Source organism: Haliotis rubra, unplaced genomic scaffold, assembly GCF_003918875.1.
Source record: "Haliotis rubra isolate DU_JTF1 unplaced genomic scaffold, ASM391887v1 Scf35, whole genome shotgun sequence".
NCBI lineage: Eukaryota > Metazoa > Mollusca > Gastropoda > Lepetellida > Haliotidae > Haliotis > Haliotis rubra.
The window spans coordinates 3,244,570-3,270,000 of NW_025767024.1; the positions used below are offsets into that span (position 1 = coordinate 3,244,570).

A 25,431-nucleotide genomic window follows, 5' to 3' on the forward strand; every position below is an offset into this window, starting at 1 on the left:
AGTAGAAGTCTCAAGAACGACGATATCGTTCTGGATGAGAGCCGTCATATTGAGAGCCTATAAAGCAGCAGGACTAGAACCTCCTAGAGCTTCCAACCCACACGAAGTCAGAGCACTGGCGTCAACATTGGCTCTGCACGGAAATTGCTCTATATCAGCAATTATGGAGGGCTGCTTTTGGAAGTCGGATACAGTGTTTGCCAACCACTACCTCGAGACATAGCCACTGAAGACGTCTCAGGCATTCACCAATTTGGCCTCTCTTTGTAGCACAGCAACTAACGGTTCCTCAAAGGCGCTGAGTTGGAAAATCTCACCCTTTATCACGTTGACTTGTTGATAACTTTTACTAAGGAAAAGTATTAGTTTGAAAGTCCATGCGCACAGTCTAGGACAGGCTAGCATGAGTGATTAAAGATCCTGTACGGGTAAAGATCTTACCTGTACGTGAAGGGGTCGCAACTCATTTATGATAAAGATCTTATCATAATCTATGGGTTGTTATAAGATATCTAGTAATAAGAAGATACTAGTTTATCTGAAGCCACATGAATCAAGATGATTCAACTTGTCTGAGATGGAAGTAAGACAAGAAGTGGTCCCCCCGAGTTATAACGGAAGGTTGGAAGAATAGGATCTCAGAAATGCCGCTACGCAGTTCCCATGGGGGGGATACAGGACGTATCTAAGGACAGCTGATGAATCCAGGAAGTGACCTGACCCACCACCAATCAGCAGGATTCTATAAGCAAAAGATCATGAGTCAGGATAAGAAAAAATATGTAATTTTTCAAGTAAAATTGATATTTTTATACTTATCCTGACTCATGAGGTCAAGCCCTCCAACCTCCCCGCTGGAAACACTTCGGATTGCACAGCAGATCCAAGTGCTTGGGCAGAAAAATCAGGAGAGAGTGACAAGTAAGGCTGGTCACATGACTGTTTACGCGGGAAAAGGGAGGTAACTCGTGGGTGAGTGTATTTTTACGTCCGCTTCGGGAACTTCAAGGGATTCAAGTGTTCCACTACCATTCACAAGGGAAAGGGAGATAAGCAAAAGATCATGAGTCAGGATAAGTATAAAATATCAATTTTACGAAAAATCACATGAAAAAAATGCATCTTTTGATATGAAGCTCAATGTTTAGTTACCTTGACTGTTACATTGCTATGTTTAATACAAACCCTTGCTTATAAGTATGCTTTATAGAATTTCCAGAATTTCGTTGATTTGTTTTATGGAACCCACCGTACAGAAACTGATTGTGTTTCTTGCTCAGAGCTGTCCCTAACATTTTAAAACTTTACATTCCATACCACAGTATACATGTATCTATCAATGCTTGTTTTTTTCGAAGCATTCAGCAAGCATTACCAATGAAAGTGTCTTCTGTTGGCTTTGTGAAAGGCTTGACATAAGGATATGTACAACTCTATAAATAACAATTTCTGGATGTCACTATGTACACTTATGTCAATCGGAGTCAAAACATTGCCAAAAATATTCTTCCATTTTTTCTGTCTCTTGTCTGCAGTTCCAAAATCTCAGATTGTGACTGCAGGAACAGATTGATGATGTTTTATCCAAGGTTTCTCTGATAAGAGATTCACGGCATGAAAAGTTGACAGAAAATGGATGATGACTTGAGTAGGTTTTAGGTTTGAAGGCTTAGACAGTAGCTATCGTAGATCAATTTTTATTGGTTAATGTAGACAATTGACATATCAGTGTTGTATGAATTGTTAAGTAAACTAACCCATTTCATTTCTTCATTTGTAAAAACATTTTCTGCTCCTTGTAAATATGGATTGGATTTTAACAGTATCGTTCATTTTGATTTGCATATTATTTCTCAGCTTTGTATCTTATATCTCATTTCTCAAAGCTGGCATCATTTGTTTTGATGTCTGCTGGACTTGAAAGGTGTTAGATGACTTTATCGGGTAACAGTTCATTGACGAGTTGACAAGCGGTCATTGACCTAGGAGGGTAACAGTAGTTGGGGACATTCAGTAATGTCGGCACTGTTCCCATCCTCACTGTGAGGGGCGGTGGGGTAGCCTAGTGGTTAAAGCGTTGGCCCGTCACGCCGAAGACCCGGGTTCGAATCCCCACATGGGTACAACGTGTGAAGCCCATTTCTGGTGTCCCCTGCCGTGATGTTGCTGGAATATTGCTAAAAGCGGCGTAAAACCAAACTCAGTCAGTCAGTCCTCACTGTGAGCATTAAACTGTTAGATTTAGAGGTGTTGAGATTCACAAACTTATCGATGAACTGAGAACGTTCACTTGATGATATGGTTCACAATACACCTACCAGTGTATGGACTAGCGTATGGACGAATGTCAATTTTCCAGAAGTAATCTTTCCAAAGTTTTTCAGCAGCTACCTAGGATGGCATGTCTTGACAAACTGTCACAAAAATGTTAAAACTGCATAATACAATTAGAAGGAGCTGTTTATTAGCCAGGTAGATACGCTAAACTCAAACAGGTTGATAAGTAGACCACATGGTTTTTACTAAAAGTAGTGCCAGTTTAATACTGCTATGGATACCATCTTGTGGCTCAATTATCGCTATGTAGTGATACTTGATGTAGGTGGTTTGTTACATCTCTTGGCAGTACCATACCCATGGTTTTTGGTTTCAACAAAGGTGTATTTGTCAATGGCTTGCGTTAGTTTGGGCTTTCCCCCATCAAACTCGCTAACAGTGATGCCACTTAATTCTCCTGTTCAAAATGGTGTTAAACCTAACATACTCTCATACAAAAGTCGCATAATGTGAATGTACTTAAGTCATGTAAGATAACAGTTCCTTATTGATATTGATATGTTTTCCGAAGAGATTAAAACAAGCATTATTTTATATTTCAATATTTTGAATTTATTCTATATCAGGTTGAAATTATATGGTAACGGGTTGGTGAAAATTGGCCCAAATCTGTAAGGGTTTCAAAGTTAAGTAATGTTACCCTGGGAAGTAGATCATTTGAAGTCGATGCTTCCTTTATTGCCAGTAGATTCTTTGGAAGACGATGCTTCCATTGAAGTTTCTTTGCTGCATTATGTCAGGTTCCTGACAGATTCCACACATATTCTTTGCAGTGTTAGACTGTTGCCAGAACATTCTTCCTGTTGATCAATGTACATATTTGTCATTTAGCTGCGTAGTATCATATACACCATTTTACAAGACACCATTGTACCTACCATTTACATTCCTGTTGAATTGTGCTGAAGAGGTTTCACGCGCTTTACGTAGCTGTCGGCACAGTTGCTTGTACACGTAAAACAGTACATCAACCTCCCTTTCTGGATGCTGCTAATACTTTTGTTTTTTACTGTTTTTTCTGTATTTTCATTTCTCATAACTGCTTAAGTTCACAGTTGCAAATGAATTTTGTATATTTGAATATTCTTGAGGGGGAAAATAAGTTTAGAGTATTAATATGAGATTCTTGAAAGAATCTGGACTTGTGAATATTTTATTGTATGCATTTAAAAAATAAAATACAAGACAAAACTGTGAGTGTATTCAGTGATTACGATTTTAGAAACATTTTCAGAATTATTTTTCTCTCATTAGGCCAGACCAATTATATTTCTTGTTTTACTGATCCGCTGGTCGTATTTTTTCAAGAATAAGAAAAAAAAAAAAAATTCCCTGCTCAAAAAATAAAATATTAATGTTTTTATGGGCCAATAATGTAAACTTACAAGAAAATGTTATGTATTGTTTTTTGTCCCATATACACTTCACAAATTACCAAAAGTAAAATACTTTTAATATTTAGAAGGAATATTACTTTGACTGGTGATTTTATTTATATATTTTTCCCTCCTGCCTTTTGGTTATCTGAGGACAAAAATCTGTAAAACTAGAAATAAAATTAGCCTGGCCTAATGTACAGTTTTGGTATACAGCTGAGATATGTAATATCTATATTTGTTTTTATTTGTTTCCACTATTATGTATATATTGTTTATCTAGTAATAATTACCACAGTACTGTGTTGGAAGTTGTTGAATTCTGGAGTTTTCTTCAAAGTATTCCAAAGATGTATTAGATTTGAGGGTAAGTGATATCAAATATTACAACTGTATATTAAGAACATTTTAATTTTGTAAAGTTTATTTTTGTTCTTTTAGTTAAAAAGTTGACATTTATCACATATGTATATTGAGTTGAATATATGTAAATGAATATACCCAAGTTCTGTATTTATTTACTGCTGTTAGCATAAAAAAAATCTGTCACTTAAAAATATTTACACCAACCCTTTTTGTTTTTTGGATCTTATATTTATTTAACTGGGACCCTGCAAACTGACAAAATTAGATACAAATTATCCAGTTTTATTTGCTGGAAGAGAATTACAAAAAAACTCAACCTACTTGTGTAAAAAAAATAAATCAAGGTTTACATTGTTTGCAGGGCGGCCATGGACTCTTGGGTTAAAAATAAGTATAAATTACAGTGGAAAAAATATTCAAAATTCATTTTTGATTTCTTCTTCAACTTTTTAAATAATATACTCAGATATATGATTGAAATATGACAAAGGTGTGTTTAACAAAAGTAGTTCGATGATTACTTGAAGAGATAATTTGAAAATGATATAATGATGAAAATGCTGATTGACCAGATAGGTTTTATTGGGGCATTGTATGTACAATATTCAATGATGTAACTCAGTGTATGTTTTCTCATTACCTCCAGTGTAACTTCAGTATTAAAGTGTTGAGACTCTTCAGGTCAGTTATCATATCAGCTGTAGCCTTGTAGACATTGTAGCCACAGTTGGACTAGTGTATGTGATGCTAAATGTATCTGTGAAGCATATATACAAGACAATGTAGACTGTAGTACTACGTATTTGTACTTTATCAAGGATCCACGCATGCTTGGAAGCTGCTATCATGTTAAGTACTAAATTCTGAGTGCTCTTGAAAGATTTTACTAAATTCTCACTTTTAAATTTTTATTCAGTTAAATTTAAAAGAATGTATCGATTATGTTTGAACTTAAGGCTGGCTAATCTGTTTGCTAATGTTTGAAAGGTTATTTATCACTATTTTCAAATGAATTAAATATTTTTTTGATAGAATTGATAATGCCATCAGTGAGAAATGACAGGAGTTTTGTGTTGCCTACCTTATCAGGGGATTGAATTCGGATATGATATATATACTGAGGGCAATAAATAAGGGAACATTTGAAAGTACAAGCGTTCCTTATTCTTTACCAGGTTTCTTTACAAGCTTTGTGTTCCATTGTTGTGAAAGTCTGGGAAAAGAGAAAGAAACACTACGATGAAGTGGTGTTCCCTTATTTTTTTCTGTCAGTATATATCATATATTATGAGTCTGTACTAATGACTGAGGTGTTTGTGCTAAACTCAGCTAAAAAGTTCAATTATTCAAGCGATGGAAAGTGCTTCTTTAAACATCATCGTTCCTTCTGACAAAAAAAGATTTTTTTATTTTTTAATGCTTTAATTATTTTTCATCATAGTTTATGCTTGTGTAGATATCACCAAATGCTTGATACATCAGATTGTTTATTTCCAACATTCCTTGCTGTGTAATAGATTGCTTTAAGGGAATGACAATCAATCATGTTTTTTCCAACATAGAGGTATGGATTAATTGTAAAGGAATCCCTGCAGCCTATCCCAAGAATATGAAATCGTTGGCCCGATTATGCTGACAGACAGAGGAAGCTACTGTGTTGCTTTGCTTTCTCATTCCATACTGATGTATTGTACATTTTAAGCCTTTTCTAAGTGTCGGGATGAAGATTTCAAGATTACATCGTCAAGTGATGTTCAGATGTAACCTGTCATCTCAAATCCTGTGCTAGTTGTTTAGAAAGAGGAATGGGTTTTTTCATTTTGGTGTCATTTGAGGTTCGTATCTTTTAATTGAGATTTATTTTTACTTTTTTCGACCACATGTAGTAATTTGTGGATGTCATGGTTCTTTATTATAAGTTACGCAACATTTTGGAGTATATTCATTGTCCTTCACATCACATGGATGGAGTAGGAGACAAATGTTGTGTTCCTTATAATGAAGAAATTGATATAACAAATACCCTCCTTTTTAATGTATTAATCATAAAAGCCATTCAAAAATTTCATTGACCACACTCAAGTAATGAATTTTTTAGTTGATTTTTCATTTGTATAACTATCAGTTTTAGCCATAGGTATGTCAGTTAATTCAGCTACATTTTGTCCAACTCGAACTAGCATAATCATAATCAGAATAGCACACATGATACAGTTTGTCTATATGTTAGTCTTCGAGAATCGGGATGTTAAGGTTGACTTGTTGAGCCAGCTTTGAATCCTATCTGGCAGTTTTTCGAAAAGATTCACATGTGAAATGAAAGAAATGAAACAATCACTCCAGAATTTCTTCTCCTGTAAAATTAGTTTGAAACAGGTGTTGAAGCCAAGTTTGGACCAGACAGTCCAGTGATTAACAGCATGAGCATCGAGTAGAGGTCTTCAAAGAGAGAGGTATTGTATCGGTAAAGGATCTGATTTTAATGAGATTGGACTTGCATCATATCGTGTATTCCACTATCCTTCAACAGAAAGAGCTTACATTTTTTCAAATATTGTTTCCATTGGTTCATTGGTTCCTGACGATGCTGTTCCTAGGCAGCCTGAACCAGTTTGGATTCCTGAAGTGAAGATGGTTGTGGTGAATGACCTCCATCTGTTTTTCCCAAGTCATAATGATTGCCTGGCTGCTTTGGTGTAAGATTTTACTCATCAACAGGGATCGTCCTGCTTGTCATGTTACAGAATGGGTCAACTCGATCCAGAGCCTACACTGATGCCTTGTTATTTCACCAAACCAAATATTCACCTCTCAATTGAATTATTTTTCCTAACAGCTTTTTTCTCCACATCACCTCGTTATGACAAACTTTATGGAATGTTTATCACTATTTCTAGGCAGGTGTTTAGACCTGGTTTATCATTCTAGACCAGGCTTTCCATTCAAGACCTGGCTTACCAATCAGTTCATTTGACTTACCATGTTTGAATGGCTTTCTAAGTTCGGTTTACCAGTTTCTTAGGTATGGTTTACTAGTTTACTTAGTGAGGCATTCCACTTTTCCAGAATTGGCTTGGTTTACAAGTATTCTGGATGTGGTTTAACATTTTTCTAGTTTGGCTGGCCAGCTTTCTAGTGAAATTTTATCATTTTTCCATATCGGCTTTCCAATTTTTTGGATTGGCTTACCAGTCTCTAGGTCCAGATGACAGTTTTATTGATTTATTGTACAGATAGGATTTTCTCTTATGAAATTAATTACAGTTTTTCAGATTGGATAGCAAACGAAATGATAATGCTTGTGTCATTCCACATAGATTAGATTTAATCTTTAGGGCAGCATAGAACGGAAGATAGGATGGAGAATCATAACATGCTACAGCAAGAATTGACTGCTAGGTGTTATTGACTATTATCACAGTGTAATCGTGTTATGTGCAATATTGTTCTAGATGAACAGGCAAGGTGTGGGATCTGATATATTGTCATATGCAATATACAATAAACTACTTAACTGAATTACAGAGTTTGTGTTCTTTTCACGCCCGGGTTATCGGTTGGCCTAGTCACCTGAGGTGCTGCAATTTGATGTGAAGGATCTCGATTCATAAATGGATCAACATCATCAGGGTCTCGGGTAAAAGTGTCGCCGAAGACCCAGGTTCGATTTCACCAATGGGTCTTGATTGTGTATTAGAAATCAAGATTAGCATCACTTTCTATCTGTAGTCATTACAATGTGTGAAGCCCTTTCTTAATTGTAAAAATTAACTAAATGTCACCAATATGTTGCTTGAATGTTGCTATGAGTACAAAAATAAAACAAATTCAGCAGTCAGATTTCTATCTGTAACACATGTCATGTTTGGGATTACACTTTTTCAGTAAAGTACAGATTCTAGTACTTTTGTTGGGTTGATTCCCATCTGGGATTAGAACCCACACCCTCAGAGTCAGGCACCTAGTCGCCATAACACAAAATCAGCCACCTGTCCCGCTCAGCCACCGCGACTTCCACAAAAAATGGATGTCGGATAACTGGTCGTCTAGACTGCAGACTTTGTGTACCCCTTGATAAATGTAAATTGGCACTGCTTCTATCTAAAATTATTTTTTAGTTCTCACTATTGCTGTGAAAAGCATTTTGATCTGATTAAAATGAGGTTGGTGACTTTTGTGAATTCCTTGTTCATTAAGCAGACATTCCAAGATCTATCTGAACTACTTTCAAACATGGTCACACATGGGCTATTTTGCTCACGCTTGTAAGAAGCTACTAATGGGATTGGGCGGTCAGACTCGCTGACTTGCTTGACATATGTCATATCCCAATTGCGCAGATCGATGCTCATGCTATTGATCACTGGATTGTCTGGTCCAGATTTGATTATAATTATACAGACTGCCGCCATATAGATGGAATATTGCTGAGTGTGGTGTTGAAGAACAAACAAATAAACAGCCCTTATTAAATGCACAGTTTAGGCCTGTAATAGAATGATGAGTTTGCTCACCTTGTATACTTAACAAAGACTCCAGAAGAGTCTCCATTGTCTGGGTCAGAATATAGAAGAAAGGCCCATAGGAATGTATCCTGGAGTACCTTCCAGAACTCAGTCTAAATGTAGCACACCACAACTTCTCTACTGGAAAGTGTTTTACACTTGAGAACAGAGTTACACAATGAATAGTCTGTGCTCTAGCCCAGACAGTCCCTGAACCACATTATTTTTCCACATTATACTGCCTCGCCTTCTCCCATGCAATGCTAAAGCCATATTAGATGGAGCAAGTCTAGATTTCCGGCTCTCCAGGTTCAGAATCTCCCATCCGAACCACATGGGGCTGCCTTTCTCAATTTAAATGGGTTTATTTGTTACCTGTCAAATTATATATATTCAGAGACTAAGCGTTAGTCTACCCAATCAATAACACTGCCCCATTCAGCTGGTGGTGGTTTAAAAGGACAGGAATGATGTATATAGATGTGAGTGTTGACAAGGAAGTTGAATTTAAACCAGGACGTTCGAGGTTATATGCATATTTAAACTCTGTTGGCTGCCTCGGTTCAGACATATTGATCAGGCTTTATTCTGCAATTCAGGCTTGTGTTTTGAACTGGTACTTCCCTGGTTTTGCATTTAGACAAAGGAAGTTTCTTGGAACAAATTAACAATGAGGTGGGAAACACACATACTAGTTGTTACAGGCTAAAATTAACAATGACTTGGAAACACGCATACTAGTTGTTACAGGCTAAAGAATATTGTCAGCATGTGAGTGTGAGAGTGAGTGAGTGGTGGGTGGATGAATGAGCAAGTGAGTGAGTGAGTGAAGTTTATACACAGCTTTGAGCAGTATCTCAACGAGTTAACTAACCGTTTAGAGACCAATGGCAAAAAACAAACAAACCCAAAACAAAACAAAGAGAACAGGGATCACACTCCCTGAAAGCTGAATACACCTATGTTTAAGACTGACTGACGCCACTGATCGTGCACCACTGCACAACGCAAAGCGGAAGGCAGAGTAACATCAAGTACCATACTTTAACGTATTTTGTTATGACGTATCCTGGAGGTGAACCACCATTGTCCACCAACCTTCCGCTCTCCGCGCAGACGCTCTGTTCTCTTCACAACTGAGACCGTCGGCATCGCTACCGTAATCTGGACCAGACAATACGGTGATCAGTATTATGAGCATCGATCCACCTAACAGGATAGGTTGACTGGGTGAGTGAGTGTAGTTTTACGCTGCTTTTAGCACTATTCCAGCAATATCACGGCGGGGGACACCAGAAATTGGTTTCACTCAATGTACCAATGTGGGGAATCGAACCCGGGCGTGATGCTCCAACGCTTTAACCACTAGACTACCCCATGGCCCGCTAGGTTGACACGCAATCCACAATGTCACCGAGCCACGTGATCCATTAAGCCGCTTCTTACAGGTATATGTTGTTGAAGACCCTCTCCACAAGCAGACTAAGGGGCGATGGGATAGACTAATAGTTAAAGTGTTCGCTCCTCAGGGTTCGACGACGCGTGTTCGATTCCCCACATAGGTACAATGTATGAAGCCCATTTCTTTTGTCTCCCGTCGTCAGATTGCTGAAATATTGCTAAAAGCGGCATAAAAGCATACCCAATCACAATTCTGTCCCGGAATCCTCGGAAAAAAAGCATTGAATTATTCAAAGAATATTTCCGGTTGAAATATCATGATTTAGTATCTTGTCAGATACTACGGTGCACACGGGACATTGTTATATCACTGTGAGTGAGTGTGAGTTTAGTTTTACGCCGCACTCAGCAATATTCCAGCTATATGGCGGCGGTCTGTAAATAATCGAGTCAGGACCAGACAATCCAGTGATCAACAGCGTGAGCATCGATCTGCGCAATTGGGAACCCATGACATGTGTCAACCAAGTCAGCGAGCCTGACCACCCGATCCCGTTAGTCGCCTCTTACGACAAGCATAGTTGCCTTTTGTGGCAAGCATGGGTTGCTGAAGACCTATTCTACCCCGGATCTTCACGGGTCTATATCACTAGGAAGATAAGAACATGTTGCAATGTTTATCTATGTAAATTCGGCCGGGTATAAAAACAACATAAAATTTACTTTGCTCTTAGAGGTTGTAAGATTGTTTAGCTCTACAAATATCACCAAAGTAGTCTTTAATAAGCCTTTAAAAGATCATTCATTTTCGTTTCATTTTCCGTCGTATAGCTGGAAAACTGCTGAGTGTATCGTTAAAGAAAACTAAAATACTAGTGATTACACAAAACTTGCGACGTCAGCAGTTTCGGCAGGGTATGTAGTATTACTAATGAACAGGTTGCGGGTTCGTTTCCAACATTGGTTTTGAAAGTGTTGTGTGTGTAAGTGCTGTGTGATTAAGGGTATATCCATCGTACAGGGAACTGACGTTGATAGTGGAGTGAGTGAGGAGGTTTTACGTCTCTTTTAATAATATTCCAGCAATATCACGACTTGGGACACCAGGAATGGGATTCCAGCATTGCACCCATATAGGGACTAAAACCTTGGTCTTCAGTGTGATGAGCGAACGCATTAACCATTAGAACCACTAGAATTGGGAACGGAAGTATACCTGATAGACTAACGCTCTGAATATATATGACCGTCTCCGTGGTGTAGTGGTTAGAGCGTCCGCCCGGAGAGCGAAGGTCGCGGGTTCGATCCCCGGCCGCGTCATACCAAAAGACGTTAAAATATGGCGCTCGGCATTAATGGGTACAACAAGGACTGGTCGGCTCGGAGTCAGTATAATGTGTCTGAGAGGGGTATTCATGCTTCACTGCGGCAAGGTATCTCAGTGGGCTAGCACTATAAAACCAGCTTAAGTCTGGGCTAGTACAAGCAGCCGCACATACACATACACACGCATGAACGTCGTCATATGAGCGAAATATTCTCAAGCACGACGTAAAACCCAATTTCACCTCACCTCACCTCTGAACATATATAATTTTGAAAGCAACGAATAAGCCCATTTAAATTGAAAAGGAGCCCCAGTGTGATGAGAGATTGAGGAAATCTATCTAGACTTGCTTCAGCTGGGGCTTTAGCATTGCAGGAAGGGCTAGTCAGTAGGGATAACAACGAGGTTCAGGGACTGTGAGACAGACTATATATCTGATTACAACGATAGATGCACACCTATATCTCATATTTTAAAGGATATCAAACCCGTGAAGATCTGGGTTAGAACTGATCTTCAGTAACCCATGCTTCTCGCAAGAGGCGACTAACGGGATCGGATGGTCATGCTCGCTGACTTGGTTGACACATGATCGTCTCCCAATTGCATAGAATGATGCTCATGCTGTTGATCACTGGATTAACTGGTCCAGACTCGAGTTGAGTTGTGTTGAGTTCAGACTCGATTATTTACAGACCACCACCATATGGCTGGAATACTGCTGAGTGCGACGTAAAACAACATATCAACCAACCAACCAACTAAATGAGTGAGAGAGTGAGTATGGTTTTACGCCGCTTTTTTAGCAATACTCCAGCAATATCACGGCGGGGGACACCAGAAATGGGCTTCACACATTGTACCCATGTTGGGAATCGAACCCGGGTCTTCGGCGTGACGAGCCAACGCTTTAACCATTAGGCTACCGCACCGCCCCAACTTTAAATGAACACTAACGCTCTACTAATAGCGAATGAACTAAATAAACCTCCGACTCTTGGGTACTATATTATTGATTTTAGCTGACGGATCTTTTTATTTATTCATTTGTCACTTGTTCAATAATGTTATTACACATGTCGAATGGCCTCCCTGTGTAAACAGAGTCACAGGTATACAAATTCACAGGGGGTGTGACGAATGAACGTAAGAGCAAAGGACGATCGCCTACTGGGCGATTATAACGGTATATACCAGGATATACCAGAGCTTTTTCTGTAGTGGACGTGGAATCCGAGAACGGGTGTCTTTGAAAGCGGGAGGCTTGATAACAGTATCTCGTTATCGGCGCACGGTGACGGGGAGTCATTAATACAGACACGGTAAGTTTCATTTGCTGTCGAGATTATAATGATAAGTATATTCTCCTTGCTTGTAACGTCAAGTGCTGTCGTGAGTATTGCCCCAGCACGCGATCTCTGAATGAAAGGGAATCTCCCGATAGATGAAAGGTTGGATACAGAAAATCGCCCACAGTTTGAGAAGGTCTCCTCAATACTCAGACCTCTTTGCGTGATGTTTCATACAGCATGTTTGTAGCCAGCTGCAATATGAGCATATAATTACTTGTCTTATGAACCCGGTGACAATTACCAAATTACTTATATATTTCCGTCGCAGTACGTAACGTTATACATTCAGTGTTTGAACACGTTAAGTGAAAGTGTACTTTTTTATAGGTGGAAATGGTAAAATAAACATAACATATTTTACTGATCCTGCTTTAACATTCGGAGTTTACAGTCGGAATTCACATTCGGAGTTTACAGTCGGACTTAACATTCGGAGTTTACAGACGGAATTCACATTCGGATATTACATCAGTACTTCACAGTCGGACCCCTTTCAGTTTGTGGATATTTTGTATAAAAGTCGTCAAACCATGATATAGTTTTCGTGGATTCTTTGGATAAAGAGGGTTGAAGTTTATAAGGTGGGTCACTCTCATTATTAAAGTACATTCGTATATTAATTATTTCATAATAATATTTATTATATTTATGAATCCATTTTTTGTATACTTAAGTTGTTAATTAAAACAACCAAATATTTTAATTCAGAGAAAACGTGTGCTTTGGGCTTTGACTGATTTTACCAAAATCCTTTCATGTCAACGTTAGTAGATACGTCTTTCATGCCAATAATGGTTGTCACCCCCTTCAACTGTTTTAATTGGAGAGGGGGTGTGGGGTGTGGGTGTGAGGTGTGTGTGGGGTTGGGGAGGAGAAGGGGCTGACAACCATTATTGCCATGAGTATATTTATGTGTTAGTAACATCGACATGGTAGCATTGGTACCAAGTATTCCATTCTTATACCCCTGTTGTTGTAGCTTTGAAACCTAAACACTTGCGAGACTAGTCGAAGAATCTTCTACGTGTAACGGGACTTGGCACATTTGAAAAACTCTTTTGTTTGAAGAGACTATGAATGTTCGATTTAAAACTTGCCTATCTCAAAGCAATGAATTTGTAAGTATAGTAATCAATTTTAATCAAAATCTTTCAGAAAGTGTATTAGTAACATAAATGTCAAAGTGTATAAAAATGTACTGCACCATAGTGTTGTCAGTAATTGTTTCTATATTTGCATTGGGCCTCCTTAACCCCCTGGATGCCACAGCGACATATATGTCCTTCCCCTTCAACCCTCAATTTCAAGTGCAATAAAAATCAAAATATCCCACGCACACAAATACACTTCACAGTTTCGAATTCTGCGGGAAATTTCCTGTTTCTTGATACCATCCACTATTATTTTAGACAAAGCTCAAGTGCTGAAAATGACCTTTCAAAATAGGCTTCATCGAAAATGTCGCCATTTTTGACACAGTACGAAATCGCGATTCACAGCGTTATTTGCTGTATGTTTTGAAATGTGAAAATCGGATAATTACTGGGACTATTGAATTTCAAAAATAACATATTCATGATCACTGATATCAGTTTTACATGAAATCGCTAATTATAATTCTGAAACGTTGCCGATGAATCTAGAATCGGTTGGGATGTTTTCGAAAATGCACTTACACGAACGCCGTAGAGCGCTTTCCGCCATATTGGATAGTGTTTACAATATCACGTTTCGCGAAGGCCGGTATTGAGACGCCTATTACATCACGTATATTTCATATTCAGCTTTGAAAAATGCATCACTAAATTCCCCATACATTTTAGAATCAAATTGCAACTGGTCTGTGTCACCAGTTTGTTTTGACCTCAAATGTTATTAGAAGACGTAAAACAATCAGCCGAATCCACATCTATTCCAGGGCCCCGTTTCTCAAAGCGATCGTAGCGCTACGACAGTCGTAAGTCTATGTTAAAGTATGGAAGTTACGATCATCTTAGCGCTACGATCGTTTTGAGGAACGAGGCCCAGCTGCTAACTGGTTAGCAGTTAATAGTTTTCTTTCGGGCTATTCTGGAAACAAATCAACACGTTATTGAGCTGTTCCACTGATTTATAATTATATTCAACGTTTGTGTCAAGGAGACGCAATCGCAACCCTTAGATCTTATTTTGTGTGAGCAAATGATCAATAGAAGGCGAGTTGCGTTTCATGTCAGGATGCCTAATTCATGATAATTCAAGACAAAGATAGTTTTCCAACACTAACTAAAGAAATGCGCACGCTCTCAGAAATTTAAAACTCTTGACATGAAAACCTTGTCATGATATACTAAATATTTTAAAGATAAAGCCCTCTTTACGTTCTTTGATATTATCTAATCGTTCTGTAACTGTATTTTGTCAGTGCCTTTGATGGAAATAAAAATACATTAAGAAACTTTAAAGATCACATAATAAACTGACGTTCAAAAGAAAGTATACACCTGATTCTTTGGTAAAATATTTTCTTGAAAACAGCATTAATATTTAAAATGTGTTTTGATTCTGCCTTGTAACAAACACTGTGCAAGTGTTTCCAAAACACCACAGATATTGTACCCACTTACAACATTGCTAGCAAAATATTTATGGTTTTAATGGGAAATAGTCCCAAAACACTAGGTGTGTACTTTCTTATGTACGCCAGTATATTTTCTTCTTTGTGAAGTAGTCATTAAGATACTAGGATTGCCAGTTGTGTAAATAAGTTTCTCAATGACAATAAACCTCAAAACCTATTTCAAATCATACTACAATTTTAAAGATCAATTAATGTAATATTTAACAAATTATAAAACTTTATATCCTAATTCTCTTTGTGAACATTGCCCTCACGGCATAGTCCAAATTACATTAGAGTTTCAACACATACATTCAAGCTCACACAGGTTTTAGGAGGAAATCTATGTAATGTATACGTCTTCCGATTCTTATTCAACTTCTCCGAGGTACACTAGGTATCAGTACCCCATGCTGGTTGTAAGGGACAAATGGGGATCGGTGGCATTATGTGACTGGTTCGTTGTGTTGCGTTGTCCGTCGATACCCGTGAAGATCCGGGATAGAATTGATTTTCAGTAACCCATGCTTGTCGACTAACGGGATTGGTTTACTGGTAGACACATGTCATCGTATCCCAGTCGCGTAGATCGATGCTCATGCTGTTGATCACTGGATTGTCTGGTTTGATTATAAACAGACTGTCGCCATATAGCTGGAATATTGTTGAGTGGCGTTAAACAACAAACAAACAAACATTGTCCGCCGACAAGCTCGATCGTTTATTTGCAGACCGCCGTGATATAGATTAAATCTCTATTATCGGGCCTGAAATAAACATTGACTGACACACTCACTTAGTAATGTGATAAGAAGATATGCACGATTTCATAATAATATAGTATAATACCAATATTACAAGTGAATCATGCACGATATTACAAGTTAATTGTCCACACGCTATCACAAATCAATCATACATATTCTGTCACAATTAAATCATAAACGTCATCACAGGTTAATCGTTTACACGCTATCACAAGTCAATCATACACACGATATCAGTCGTACTCTCAACACCACGAGTGAATAGTACTATGTTACAGAACAATGCAGTCAATCGTATACACAGTATTACAAGTCAATCATACACACGATATCAGTCGTACTCTCAACACCACGAGTGAATAGTACTATGTTACAGAACAATGCAGTCAATCGTATACACAGTATTACAAATCAATCATACGCACGAATGTTCACAAAAGAACATTCATTACTATCAATGCGTTACCATACATCTTCCCCCAAAATCTCGTTTAACTTTATGTAACCTTTTACTCTATGTTTGAGACGCCGTACTGTTATTCGCCTGTATAAATTACCGTTTAAACAGCAAAATATTTAAACTCCGCTTGTCTCGAAGTTGGGAAGACCCGATGTCATTTGGATTGTCCATATTAACAACGAGACGCAATAGCAGTTGATCTGATACGATCGCAGACAAAAAGAATTGTCTCATTGTTTTGTAACCCTCTTTAGTCGAACAACCTAATAGGCTTAAAATTTGATTGTTTATGATTCTATATTCTTTATGACGTCATCACCACACCACTCCCGTGCGATACCGACTGATGTAATTGCTCTGCCCATGGCAACACGCACTTGACAGGTCATGTTGGCCATGGTTACTGAACTGAACATGTTAATAATTGCTTTCTCAGTTACACCTCCGTGAGCATACCTTTTTCTGAGTCACTGAAACCTTGTAATGTAATCTACCGATCCTTCAGAAAGATAATGAAGGTGTCTTTTTACTCATATATCTTTTCTGGTGCCGACATATTTGTTAGTCACTCAACCAGATACATAGACATGACAGCGTGCGTGTGTGCGTGTATGCGTGCGTGCGTGTGTGCGTTGTGTTATAATGTAATTGACGTAAATAATTCAAAATACAGTTACTACGGTTATAACGAACTCAAAGGGACCCTTAATTCCAGTTCGTTATAACCGTACTTCGTTATGTAAGCATTTCGACTAAAATACAATGGTCAAGACAAAAATAAGAACAGTTCGTAATATCCGTTATTCCACTATAAGCGTGTTCGTTATAGAAGTAGCACACGGTGCTGAAACACCGTGATACACCGTGGATGTGTGGTGAAAACCTTCTTTATCCTTATAAAACCGTTCAGTAAACTCCCACTCCGTTTATTATGGGTTGATTTCTCGTTAATTACTAAAGTTTGTTTTCGGTCGTAGTAAGCGAACTTTTTGTGTGCAGATTATTCACGTAAAGCACTTAATGGTTAAATACCGCTGAATTTCCCTTCTGAAGTTCCCGGTACTCGTTCATGAGTGAGTGAGTGAGTTTAGCTTTATGCCGATTTTAGCAATATTCCAGCAATATCACGATGGGGAACACCAGAAATGGGCTTCACATATTTTACCCATGTGGGGAATCGAACCCGGGTCTTCGGCGCGACGAGCGAACGCTTTAACCACTAGGCTACCCCACCGCTCTTCCGTTCATGAATGATAACGTGTGCAAGTCAGGGATTCCGATTAACGGAGTTCGATTGTCCATATTCATGATTACACTTTGTATCAGGCTGCATCAGAAAAAGATAATTAAAGTTGTTCCTTGACAATGTTTTTACGCACGACATTTGACCAAACCTATCAACTGGGGAATGTGTGAAGCCCATTTCGTAAGACTAAACTCACTACCAGTTGAAAAATGTGCACCTATTTTAACCTAACGATTTCAATTGCTCAATTCACTATTACATGATCGTTACAAGTAATCGTGAGATTTATAACTATGATTGCTTGATATTTAAAGCATTAGCAAAAGTAATATTTAGTTACACGTTAGGGCTCCTCGTAAATGCAATATAGCTGATACAACACACGCAATTGAGTTCAGCGCGGTCATATTGCCTTTTGATATATACATGACATTCAGTGAAATGGACACGAATCACGTCGTTTTCATCTGATAAGGTGAACATGTCAATTCACGATTGTATCCGTCTTTAGAATGTAAACACACAATCTTAAAAAGAAAACATGTGTTCAGCGTGGTGCCTATTCAAACGAAAGTAGATATCAAATAATTTATTTACAATAACTGCTAAGCCAATATACATACCTTCTCAACTGGAAATATAACCCCTCCGTCAAAATGAATGTAACGATGTAATATAAAATGGTAGATAACAATTGGGCAAGTTTTATCGACACCCGCAGGTTATTAGTTTAGTGACTCGGATATGAAATATTGGCTTCACTGGACAGGGTCAAGGGACTGTTTTTCTTTGGTACTGACCGCCCATTAAGATCAACGCTGGGCTTGGTGGGAAGAAAATGACGCTAAGTGTTTATGCGACATGTCAGACAAGGTTCATAACGAACCATGGTGATTATAGAACGGCAGGGAGTAGGGAAGACCTACTATACGTCAATATTTCGAAGTGCAAGCTGGGGGGCAGTTTAACACGCTATAAGGCCTTTGTCAACAACGTGTTAGTAACCACGTCATGGCTTGTTCCTACGGTACGACATTTTATACATGTTAAGGAACACTGCTCCCTGTGTGGTTACGAATCAGTACACCCTTCTCTCCAGATAATGGTTGTTAGTATAGTTTTACGCCGCATTTAGCAATATTCCAGTATTATCACGGCGGGAGACAAAAGAAAAGGGCTTCACACGTTGTACCCATGTGGAGAATCGAACCCGGGTCTTCGGAGTGGCGAGCGGACGCTTTAACCATTAGGCTACCCCACCACCCCTTAGTCTGTTTAAAGGCTATGAAGTATGAATTTTGCAAATAAAGTCTAATCACTACTTATATGTTAATTATAAAGGTATTGATAAGAACGTGGCAATCATATTAACCCATTTTCGGTAAAACTAATTAAAGATAAATAATACTTGCAAAGTAAGAATCCAGCTACTGAACAGTGAGTCGGGCTCATTGTACTCAAGTGTGAATGACTACTAAAGCAATATGCCTTGTGATATTAAGGACAATAGAAGCAACAAGACCTTTCCCACGTCCAAAAGAAATCTCTGCTAAAATCAGAGTCGACTGAACAATTCTGACCATATCATAAGAGTGTATTTCTTCAGCAGTATTACAGTTGTACGATGTGGTTTGTAAACAATTGAGTCTGGACCAGGCAATCCAGTGATTGACGCCATGCGATATGATGCAGAGCCTGTGTTTATGAATCATTATCAAGTACAAGTCTCACTCATATGACGACGTGCATGCGTGTGTAAGTGTGGCTGCTTGTACTTAAGCTGTTTTTATAGTGCTAGCCCACTGAGATACCTTGCCGCAGTTAAGCATGAATACCCACTCAGACACATTATACTGACTCCGAGCCGACCAGTCCTTGTTGTACCCAGTGATGCCGAGCGCCAGGCAGGGACCAACAAGTACCATATTTTAACGTCTTTTGGTATGACCCGTGACCCGCTCTCCGGGCGGACGCTCTAACCACTACACCACGGAGGCGGTCTCAAATACAAGTAATGACATACAGTAAAGCACAGTGATAATGTGTTAAGCTGTTAAAGTATATGTAATGTTATTACAGTGTTCATAACACAAGAAGAGTAATCGTAATACAAGTACAGCAGGCATAGGATACGTGAAGTGTGAGTAATGATGTACAGTAAAGTATATGTAATAATGTTCGTAAACTATGAGTAAAGCTATTATAGTAAGTAAGAACAATATAGTAAAGTAAATAAAGCGCATAAAACGTTTAAAGTAAGAGTAATGGATATGGTAATACTATGCAAAAAGACTCTTAAAGTATGATTAATGCTATTGGTGTACTTTGACACTTTTTCTGCAGTTAGTTTGAATGTTTGTCGGTTGTGTCTGTCGTTTTAGCCTGTTGTAACGTTAGCAAAATAAAAACCAGTGAAGATCCGGGTTAGAATTGATCTTCAGCAATCCATGCTTGTCGAAAGAGGCTTATCTCATCGTATCCCAACGTATCATGCTTTTGATCACTAGATTGTCTGGTTCAGACTCGGTTATTTCAACACCATACCCGAGCTCTTGAGTTTCACCAAAACATTTAGAGCCTGTATAATTTCCTCATTTACACTTGTACCATATGGCCCTGTGCTTTTTCAAGATGAGCAATTGACTTTCCTTTGCGTGTGTTTTTGACAGGCCCACTGGTCGAGAACGATCTCGCTGCGCAAGCTATCAGTCGCTGCTTTGCATAATCCAGGTTTGCTGGAATACCGTGGTTGATCTGTACACAAATACCTGGTACCACCACTATTTGATAGTGATTCGTAAACATATTTGTGAACAGTTGGAATTCTGCTTTTGGCAGGGTCATTTTAATTATTATGAAAAGTGTCGCGTCACTTATATTTATACAAATGATCCGATGACTCCTGTTTAGCATCCTTACGTTATGTATTGGGAGGGGGCATAAGCAACACATACCATATACCGTTGCTTAACATTAGCCACGTCCTAAGACTTCGTAACTTAGAAAAATATCAAATGCTCCTTGTCCAGCCTGTGAAAAAGTGGATGTAATAAGATCTGTTGTGCTTAAAATTCCAACAGTAAATGCATTTTCATTGAGTATATAAATACAGCAGAGCCATAATTTCGTTTTAACACCAACAATCAGAGGCACTGCACGATTCCGTCTACCTCCAGCTGCGAGTACCATTAGAAATTCTTGTTCCTGCACGCAGTATATATTACCGTTAACGAAATACTATATACACTTGATTTAAAACAGCTTAATTAATGTGATGAGAAGCGCTCTCTTAAAAACAAACGGTATGGCAAAAAGTTTCGCGTCAGTAGGTTGGGTGTTGGAAATAGGGCCTTAGGTTGCAGGTCACGTGACCTGACAGCACGTAATTATCCTGTAAATACACTACGGTGAGATCATGTAAAGTATGCTGGGCTTTTTGTCGATAGGCTACCACACTGCGATGTTATCTAGTATGCTTATAGGATATCAATTCCAGGTACCGGTGCCATATTACATCTATCTATGTAAAAGCAGGCTGTAATTGAGTGAGTGCGAGTTTTAGTTTTTAATTTTTTTATATTATATACTGAACCACAAAAGAAATGCCGCACCGATAGCGGGTTCCTAAAGCACGCGCTTTAATTCACTCTAATTAACAATAAAACCGAGTACTGAGTTCAAACTTGACGAATTATGGTTAACACAATTCCTGGAATCACATTTAGAGTTCACACAAACAAAATCACCAAAAATGGTACCTTTAAGATGCCTCAAAGTCAGTATTGTGTGTGGCCTCTATGGGCATCGATGACAGCGTTGCATCTTCTGTACATGGAATGAATTAGCCGGTTGATGAAGGCCATAGGCACTTGGGTCCATACTCTGCGAAACGCCTGATCGAGTCCAGCCGCAGTTGTCGGCCTTGGTTCAGTCTTCTTTGAATCTCGTCCCAAAGGTGTTCTATTGGACTTAAATCCGGACTGAGTGCAGGCTATTGTAGGTTTTGGATGCCATGTTGTCTTAGGAAGTCCAATGTTGCTCTGGCAGTGTGGGCACGACCGTTGTCTTGCTGGGAGGTGTGATTTCTGTAACGTCCAAAATGTGGTACAACGTGGGGTCTTATGACTTAGTCAATATAGCGAGCAGCTGTCACGTCATTTCCTCTTCCTGGACCAAGATTCTGGAACACCACGGTGTCAACTGACTGGTTCAGACCGATTGCACCCCACACTATGATGCTTGGACCACCCCACGAGTCTCTTTCAAGAATACACTCATTGGAAAACAGTTCACCACGTCTTCGCCAGACTCTCACTCTGCCATGGACTGTCGAAACACAATATCGGCTTTCATTAAATAAAAGCACAGTTCTCCATTGTCGATAACGCCAATTTCGATGCTAAATTGCCTATTGCAGTCGGTTTTGGCGGTGATGAGCGGTGAGGACAAGACTACGATATGGTCTCTGACAGCAGAGGTTTCTACCACGCATAAGTCGACGCACTGTATCGGCATTGATGGGTCTGTTGGTAGTCACAATAGTATGGCGTGCTGTTTCCGTCGCTCTGGGGAAGCGATCCTGCAGATGGTGGCGCACAATCTGTCGGTCTTGACGTTGCGATGTTACTGAAGGTCGCCCACTGCGTGGATGGTCTTGGATGCTGTTAGTGACCTGATACCACTCCTGCAGTCGGTAGATTGTCCTAACATGAACATTAAAACGATTGGCTACCCTCTGTGCAGTCTGGACAACTTGCAATCGTCTCAAGACTTGGTTCCTCTGATCTCTCGTAAGTCGTGCCATGGGGATTGTGTCAAAACAAAAATGATTTCATGAGAGTTTGGGACTCGCTTTCGCTGGTAGGGATGTTCAGACATGCACGTGCATTTTCATTTTCACGATTGTCATACGGAACCTTTTACCATATCTGCCTTTTTCATGTGCGTTTGGTCGATATGCTTTTTCATCAGAAAACAAACTGATGTTGGTAATATACTAATAACTGTCAATTTGGATTGAAAAACATGTAAACAAAACGGTACAATCATAATAAAAACACCACCTTGCAAAAACAAAATTTTGCATTTGGTTTTCAAAAGCGACGTTTCTTTTGTAGTTCAGTATATTATATATGTGTATAAACGCAATATTTTTTTCATATCACTGCATATCAAGTTGATGTGGTAGGGAAGTCCGAAATGATTTTTGTGTTTATCATTTTGGTTAACCCATGAACTCGTATATGATGCTTAGAAACCAATAAACATAATCATCGAATCCCCAACAAAGGCTGCAAGCACAGATAAGGGAGGTAACTCTGGAAGTGAATTGCCGCGCCTTGGGACGTCTCTCCCAAATACCACCAGGCTGAACATAAAGCAGCAGAACGGCAAATAATCGGAATCGTACAATCTCTGTTTTCAATACAGATTTCTTTAATTATTGAAATAATTTTGTCGCTTTCTATTTTATCTGTAAATCTGTTCACCATTGCTAATAGTGCCATAATGAGTGAACCGAAATCAAGACACTTGTAGGGACTTGTCATTTATTATGATGGAGCGTACTGATCATTGGTTTAGAGTGTAAAGCAATGTTTATTCTCGTTATACCGACTTCCATTTCCCCAGAAACCCCCATGCCATCCCCGTATAAGATAACCTTGTAGCTACGTTTGGTTATAACACTCATATAACACTCGGATTATACCATTGAAACAAAACTACACGCGTCGCTGTTAATTCAGTTCGACTCATTAAACACAGTCTATTAAACATTGCAAACAGGACGGCGCAAAAGTAATACAATACCCGTATGAAACAACCATTCCTTTTATTAAGCACAAGAATGTATTACCGCTAAGGTTGTTGCCCGATCGGCCTTGATATAATATCCTGCGATCCCTTCTTATCAAATATCAGTTAAAGTCACTAATGTCATGGTCGTGTCTGGGCACTGTGTCATGCTTACAATGAGCGACTGACAGGTATTATATGTGATAATGTGAAGGAAATGATTAACTGCACCCCCACTCCCGCAAAAAGAACAAAACAACAACACTAAAAAAACAAACAAATATACATACATACATACATACATACATACGCACGCACGCACGCACGCACGCACACACGCACGCACGCACGCATGCATGCATACATACACACACATACACACATACATGCATACATACATACATACATACATACATACATACATACATACATACAGCATGCATACATACATACATACATACATACATACATAACGAACGAATGAACGAACGAACGAACGAACGAACGAACGAACAAACAAACATACATACATACACACACACATACATATACATACATACATACATACATACATACATACATACATACATACATACATACATACATACATACATACATACATACATACATACATACATACATACATACATACATACATACATACATACATACATACATACATACATACATACATACGTACGTACGAACGAACGAACGAACGAACAACGAACGGACAAACAAACATACAAACAAACACGCACGCACGCACGCACGCACGCACGCACGCACGCACGCACGCATACATACATACATACATACATACATACATACATACATACATACATACATACATACATACATACATACATACATACATACATACTTAAGAACGAACGAACAAAGATCTTTCCAACTACACACATATGAAGTGCAAGACCGCTTCTTTAATTCATTGATATTATACAGTGTATTACCTAGTGGGATTGTGGGGTATGATTACCTTTATACAGCTCAACTTATCAAAGGGATACTTAAATATATAACTGAATATAACCATCTGAATGATGCATATTGTTTTATGCCGCAAACCCAAGTTGGTCAGCCAAACCACTGCTTGAAAACTTGAGCAACAATACCCAATCCCATGTTTGGTCAAGGGGAGCATATTCGTCCCTGAAATATCGGAGTAGTGATTTTGTTAGGAGCGGTAATCTTAACGCCGACCTTTAATGGCGCATGTTGTTACATACTGCCCGAAATAAGTTAAAGAGTGAGTGAGTAAGTGAGTTTGGTTTTACGCCTCTTTTAGCAATATTCCAGCAACATCACGGCGGGGGACACCAGTGAGCCTCACAGGTACCCATTGGGGATTCATCTTCGGCGTGACGAGCCAACGCTTTAACCACTAGGCTACCCCACTGCCCCAGAAGTTAAAGAGAACTTTCATTTGAGGATAGTTATACTGCCCTTGTATGATAGAATAACCATACAGTAATAAAATCGGGTATCAACAAATCGGGTGTACTTCAAGTTATTCTGAGCCGGGTGAATGGCATACCACGTTATCTAGTAAATTGGTGGGTGGATTTCGTTTGAAGCCGACCGCTATAACATCTCATAGCTTAAAGGCGAAAATTGTGAAAATAAACGAATGCTTAGGGTTGTTCATTATAGTACGTAACGCTTGGAACTCCGTCTACGCATGTGCATGGCGTACGTAAAAACGAGTAGACATGAACTGAGGGGCGCGGTACTGAGTGAGTGAGTGAGTGAGTGAGTGAGTGAGGGTTGATGCTGCTTAAATAGTATCCCAGTCACACCATACCTTGTAAGTGAGTGAGTGAGTATGGTTTTACGCCGCTTTTAGCAATATTCCAGCAATATCACGGCGGGGACACC

General features: G+C 38.9%; 1 protein-coding gene and 1 long non-coding RNA gene across 2 annotated transcripts in view; one reads left to right on the top strand and one right to left on the bottom strand.

Annotated features, from left to right (window-relative positions):
- Positions 1–1,819: 1,819 nt before the first annotated feature.
- LOC124285015 lies at positions 1,820–7,660 on the bottom strand. Its single transcript, XR_006900702.1, has 3 exons — positions 7,650–7,660; positions 2,615–2,616; positions 1,820–1,916 (listed from the first exon to the last, which is right to left on the bottom strand). It is a non-coding gene; the product is annotated as an uncharacterized LOC124285015 (long non-coding RNA).
- Positions 7,661–12,395: 4,735 nt separating this feature from the next.
- LOC124284975 overlaps positions 12,396–25,431 on the top strand; it is a 96,169-nt gene continuing 83,133 nt past the window's right edge. The window contains 1 exon segment of the mRNA XM_046721104.1: positions 12,396–12,634. The gene's annotated coding sequence lies outside the window, so the exon portion shown is untranslated.